Here is a 6,124-nt window from a genome sequence, read left to right as displayed (position 1 = left end):
ACCCCCCCATCCTCCTCAGCACCCCCACCCCCACCCCTACCCCCAGAGATAACTAACAAGATCCTCACTGCTTAATTCAAGCTTAATCCAACTGCCATCTCCGAGGCAAAATTCTGAACCCTGAGCCCCTTGGGGGACCCAACCCTCTCTCCCCTGTGGTCACACAATGCATGCTGGGCTGTGATTTCGTAACTTTTCATGTGACCCTGCGCACTTCATATAACGGCAGGAACCACATCTTTTTCATGTTGGTATCCTCAGGGCGTCTGGCACATCTGAGGAGATGAATATTCCTCAGATGAATAGAGCAGAGAGGGGTAGGGCAGGGCTGACCGGCACACAGAGGGAACATCAGGATGCCTTATGAACGTCCTGTCACCCTCAATCCTCAGCCCTGCTCACCTCCATCCATGAGGCACCCACACCCAGCAGTGTGGTCACTCCTCTGGGTTACTGCTGGAGGGGCTGCTCGAGGGCAAGTGCATCACCTGGGCTCCGGAACAACACATCATCCATTGTCTCTGGTGTCCCAATAGAGAGCATGACCCAAGGGAATGAGAGAGGGGAGGGAAGAGGCTGGACACAGAAAGAGTAAATACCAACCAGACTGTAGGACACGGAATTGAGAGTGATGAGGGTAGCTGTGGCCCAGCACCACTCTGGGTACTTCAGGGCACGTGAGACAGTGCCAGAGCTCAGCGCTTCAGAACAGATGAGGGGAAGATGGAAGGAAGGGAGGGAGGGAGGAGGGAAGGAGGGAGGAAGGGAGGGAGGGAGGAAGAGACAAGGAAAGAAAGAAAAGGAGAGGCAGATGTGGAAAATCTCCTCCTCCCTGGGGCAAAAGATTTGAGAAGCCACCGGTCATGGCCTAAGGTAATGCAAGGGAACCAGGCCTTCTGGTGACTCTGAACAAGAAATCAGACTTTCTCACGGAAACAGGGGCACGTGCACAGGAAGCAACCCACTCTGACACAGAAGCAGCATGGGACTTCGAGTCAGGGGAATTGGGCTTTCATTTTCACTGAGCCACTAAATAGCTGTGTGGTCCTGGGGCAAGTCACTCTACCTCTCTGGGCCTCCATTTCCTCATTTCTAAAACGAGTGGATTGAGCTAGAGAGAAATGGTTATGTCCTATATAGCCCTTTTTAGCTCTAACATCCTATCATTCATTCCCCATCACTGCTGTAAATGTGACAGCCTTTGAGGCTTTCCTTCCTCCACCCAGGCCAACACCTACATGGAGGGGGCAAGCACATGCATTTGAACCTAGAAGTATTTTGGTAAACTGGTGTAAGTAAAGCATTCAAAACATTCATCAAGAAAATCTGAATATCAACCACCAAGCCCCAGGCTGAAGGGAGCTGGGAATATTTCAGGGCACATTAACCACTGTTGTGGTAAGTAATTATGCACACTGACTTCGAGTCTGTTTCAATGGTCACATCTCAGAGTGTAATTCCTGCACTGTTTCCAGGGAGGGATGGACCCGAGCAAGTGCTAACGAGTCTTCCTAGACTCTGAACTGTGGACTGGTAATAGCTGGCATTTCAAAAATGTAGGCTTTTGTTTCCTGAAAAACTGCTTAAAAGCATTCACTCCCCCATCTCTGATCCTTCTCTGAAAAAGAAAACAATAAATATGATTTCAATCCATTGTGTTAATATCAGGATGCACACACAGAAGTGTCTGGATCCAGCGTTGAGCAAAAACCCATCTGTGATGCCAAGCGCTTATGACAGAAAGAGGACATTAACACTTTCGGGTCTCTTGGAAAGTGAGAGTTCAGTGGTCACTTGCTCTCACTACGTAAGTTGAAAAAAAGATCACATCTGTAGCTGCAGTGCTATCTGGAAAGAAAAAATAGGGGTGTGTGTGTGTGTGTGTGTGTGTGTGTGTGTGTGTGTTGGGCGGGGTGTGGATATGTGTGAGGGAATGTGTGCTGGAAAAAAAACTGTCAGGCAGAGTGTAAATGTGGAATTAGGAGTTTGAAACCATGCTCCCAGCCACCAAGCTGTTCTGCCCAAGAGATCATCCCTATGGTGAATCTCACACCCAGTCTCGGTACCTCATTTATTCTCACAGGGCAACCGGTTCTGTCTGCAGTAGTCAGCCCATTTTCAAAGCCTTGGACTGGTCTGCATGCTGTGACAAATGGACACATTGAAGTGGCTCTAGATCTCTCTGCAGTATGTGTCCATTTGGTCCTTCAAGTCCCTGGACATGGCTCTTGAGAGTGCTCCTAAACTGGCAGTCAGCTCCAGGCCATGATCACTGGAGAAAAATCCTCTGTCACACCTGCTCTGTGACCTTGGCCATGTTACTAAACCTTAGTGAATGTGCCAGTTTTCTCTGAGACAGGGTAAGGGACAGTACCTGTCTCTGCCTCATGAGTTTTATGGAGATCAGATAACATAAGCAATTGGATACCCCCAGTCCATGCTCGAGGACACGCAGGAAGTGCTCAGTGAATGCTATTATTATTCCCAACCCAAATAGTCTTTGTTCAAAAAAAACCAAACAAACAAAGAAAAAAAAAAGGTATGAGAGAAAAGGTAGAGTTTAACTGTCTCTTTGAAAGGGCAGACAGAATTCAAGTTAGCCGAAAGAGCATTCTGGGGGACTAGGACCCGAAAGCACAAGATAGCAGACTTGGGAATGCTGAAATAGAGAGCAGTAAATGGTCCAGTCTGACTAGAGTGCAAGCTGTGCGAACCAGTGAGCGAAAAAGCTAGAAAGGTAAACGAAGGACAGATGATGTTTCCCAAAAGTATGACTCTGAGAAGGGAAGGCTAGGAGCTGGGCAATGTGAGACCAACCGAGGCACCGTTTCAACTGAATCTCAAACCTAAGCAGTAGCTCAGAGGAAGGCACAGAGGTCTGATGTCAGAGGTGCGTACATGCGTTCTGTATTAGCTTGATGTATATGGTGTTGCCAACATTACATGGCTTTTAACCTAGAAGAACAGCAGTTTCATTTGATTCAACTTGATACAAGTCCTTCCCTTCCCTTTAATGTATAAGGCGTGGGGGCGCGGGTACGGGAGTAGAGGGGGGCAAATCTGCCCTCTGCACCCACCTCAGACTTCCTGAGAAGTTGAGCAAGGCTACAGAAGAGGGATTAGGAGGCAAAGACATGACGTGCTAAGTAAACAAAAGGTGCCGTTACTTTCTGGGTGTTCCCGGCCCCTGGCACCACAGTGGTTAGAAGCAGCTTTGTCTACACATCCACTTTCCAGAAGCATCCACCATTCACTGTTGATGTAGGCAACCCAAGAACCTTCTCACCCTCTGCTCAACTCCAAGACTCTTGCCCAGGCTTTAAATGTTAGCTTTGCATACAGAATTTGCAATCATTTGGGTAAAAACTAAATTCAAAACAAAATAAAACCCCAGGTTCTTTCTGATGGCCTAAAAGGACAGTTTAGAAAAAGGCAGAAGAGAAGGGATTTATTAAGAAGGAAAAAAAAATGCTACCAAGATATTTCAAAATAACAGCAGCTGCATGCTCTTCCAGTATTGTGGGGGCCTCGTTTGGGCCCATTTTGGTAACGACGGGAAACCGCTGCTCTCTCTTTCCCAGGCATATGTTTAAAGTGCCCTGCAAATGATTTCATGTTGGATCGAGCTTCATTACTCACAGTTCATATTTGGTCTAAATTACAGTAAATGTTATTTCAAGGTTTACAAGTTAATTATTATAGTATAGTATTTACTCCATTATATAGTAATTACTGCAGTATCTAACGCCTAAAGGGTTTTCCCCCGTATATGAAGGACGCAGAATATTTTAGAGCTTTTTTTCAAGCAGAACAGGGCTCACTGGGGTATGTGAGTGTGCATGTCGGGTGGGGGCTGGGAAGATGGTACCCAGAGATCTGCAAATGCCCACATTCTTTCGGATGTAGGGTCACAGGGGCCACTAGCAGCCAAACTCATTTCAACCACCCCAGGAAGTAGCACACATGGTATTTACAGGGGCGAAAGAGATTGTGCTGACTCCCACAGATATGCAAGATGCCCGTCCCACCTCCAGCATGCTGTGACTGTGAAGAGCTGAACAAAAAAACCCTCTCGACCTACAGATGAACCAAGATTGGGTTTGCTCATCTTTGGGAGGCGGCTGCCTGAAAGACCTCACTTGCAATTTGGCTCCCCCTCTTTTGGCTTGCTGTGAGAGTTTAAATGGTCTCCTAGCACACGCTCTCTCCCTGAATGCCCCACCCTTGCCACAGAAGGGTCAACTATGTGACACCAGATAGCCCCCCACTCTGGGCTACATTTACACCTCTTTGCTCCATTCCAGCCTCACTCTTTGTTCTGGCTGCCAAACCCAAAATGGATTCCATAAGTATCCTGCTTCCCAAATGCTGGTCCAAATGGCGGCCTGCAGGTCTGAGAACCCTAGGGGCCTGACAGGCAGTTGAGGTGAATGACAGGCTCAGGATCAAACCACATTTTTGTCCTCTGACTGTAGCCAAGCATCTTGGGCTCGTCAGATGCAGCTTCCTCTTGCAATGTCCTCTCCTCCCCAGAAGCCTGACCGCTGTTACCTTGATAAATGCTGAGCAGATGGAAAAGGAGAATTTGGCAATCACAGAAGCATCACGTCCCTTGACTCTGGCCCCTCTTCAGGAGGAGAAAACACGATCACAGAGACCAGGTGAGTCAATGTGCCTTGAGTGCGCACTTACTGTGTGTCTGGCCCTGAGGCTGGCAGGGTTGGAAAAGAGAAATGGTCGGTATTTCTAGCACATGCTTCTACTGCAAAGGATTCTACTCCTCAGCCTTCTCACTGACAGGGTAGGAAGAGACAGAATGGGTGAAGGGGGGAAACTGCCAGTGTGTTTTCTCCCAAAGTGTTCTTGACACATTTTCCTTTTGGCAGATGGTGGCAAGAAGAAAGGAGAAGAGAAGAGAAGAGAAGAGAAGAGAAGAGAAGAGAAGAGAAGAGAAGAGAGAGAAGAGAAGAGAAGAAGAGAAGAAAAAATACAACTAGAGGGTTTAAGTAAAAATGTTCCTGGAGCTCGCAGATGGGTGTCCGGTGTTCAGATGGCCCCTCACGCACTGAAGCACACGACTTGCCCTTCCTAGTCTGGCTCAGTGTGGGCCAGTCTAGCAGTCTAGTTATTGTTCAACAGAAAAGTATCCGACCAGAGGGCACTGGAGGGTACTTATCCCTGCCCTTTCTCATTGCCATGGTAGCAGCTGGCTCCTCACCAGCCAGTACACCCTCCCCATCTTTGCAAAATGGAAATGTCAGTACTTATAACTGTCTGGCTTTAAATCCACAAGTGGTTTCCCATTACTCATGGTGTAGATCCCACTTCCTTGAATGGCTAAGCACACCTCACATGGCTGGGCCCCACCTTCCCTCACCATTTTCCTTCCTGAAGTTTTTAAGGTCCAGCCACTCGAACCTCCATCTAGTCCCCTGAGCCTTCTTCTGCTCCTTCCCATCTTTGGGAGTTTACTGATGGTACTCTTACCGCCTTTCCCACCCCACTCCTCTCTGACCTCCTTCCAGTACCTCTCTCTGACCTGTCCTTCAGATACCAGCTCCGGGATCTTCCCAGACATCTAGAACTTAGGCAGTTCCCTGTTGTGACCCCTCCAGTGACTCACATAAATCCTCACTCTTAACACTTATCATACTCTGCTGTATTTGGCTATTAAATACCTTTCTGCTCAGCTAGATCATAAGCTCTATGAGGACAGAGGTCACATCTGCCCTCCTCATTCCCAGCAACTAATAAAATGACTGGCCATGGTGTTGCCATGGCAATGGCAATGACATTGTTTACTGAAAGAGAGCATTCTTCAGTGAATTCCAAAAATGCTAAGTGAAAAAGGTATCAACTGAGTGGAGAAACATGGTAATACTGAGAGTCAATACATACTGAGCATTCATTATGTGCCAAACACTACACATATCTACACTTCACAACAACACAGTATGAGATAGATGCTCTTATTATACTTCTTTCATAGAAGGTAAAAACCGAGGTGCTGGGAGGTTAAGTAATATGTCTAAGGATACCCAAGTCATAAAAGGTGGAACCATGATACAATTCCAAGCAGCTGGACCCAGAGCCCACACACTGAACCATTCTGCTAAGTTACTCT

The 6,124-nt window shown here is 47.4% G+C and overlaps 1 long non-coding RNA gene across 1 annotated transcript in view; it reads right to left on the bottom strand.

Annotated features, from left to right (window-relative positions):
• LOC144233369 (uncharacterized) overlaps window positions 1-5,736 on the bottom strand; it is a 9,467-nt gene extending 3,731 nt beyond the window's left edge. The window contains exons 1-2 of the long non-coding RNA XR_013335657.1: window positions 5,679-5,736; window positions 4,552-4,711 (exon numbers count right to left, since the gene is read on the bottom strand). This is a non-coding gene — a long non-coding RNA (uncharacterized LOC144233369). The remainder of the gene's footprint in view (window positions 1-4,551; window positions 4,712-5,678) is intronic.
• Window positions 5,737-6,124: the final 388 nt, after the last annotated feature.

The sequence above is a fragment of the Crocuta crocuta genome, unplaced genomic scaffold (genome assembly GCF_008692635.1).
Source record: "Crocuta crocuta isolate KB4526 unplaced genomic scaffold, BGI_CrCroc_1.0 scaffold113, whole genome shotgun sequence".
Taxonomy (NCBI): domain Eukaryota; kingdom Metazoa; phylum Chordata; class Mammalia; order Carnivora; family Hyaenidae; genus Crocuta; species Crocuta crocuta.
This window is presented reverse-complemented; position numbering and strand designations above follow the sequence as displayed.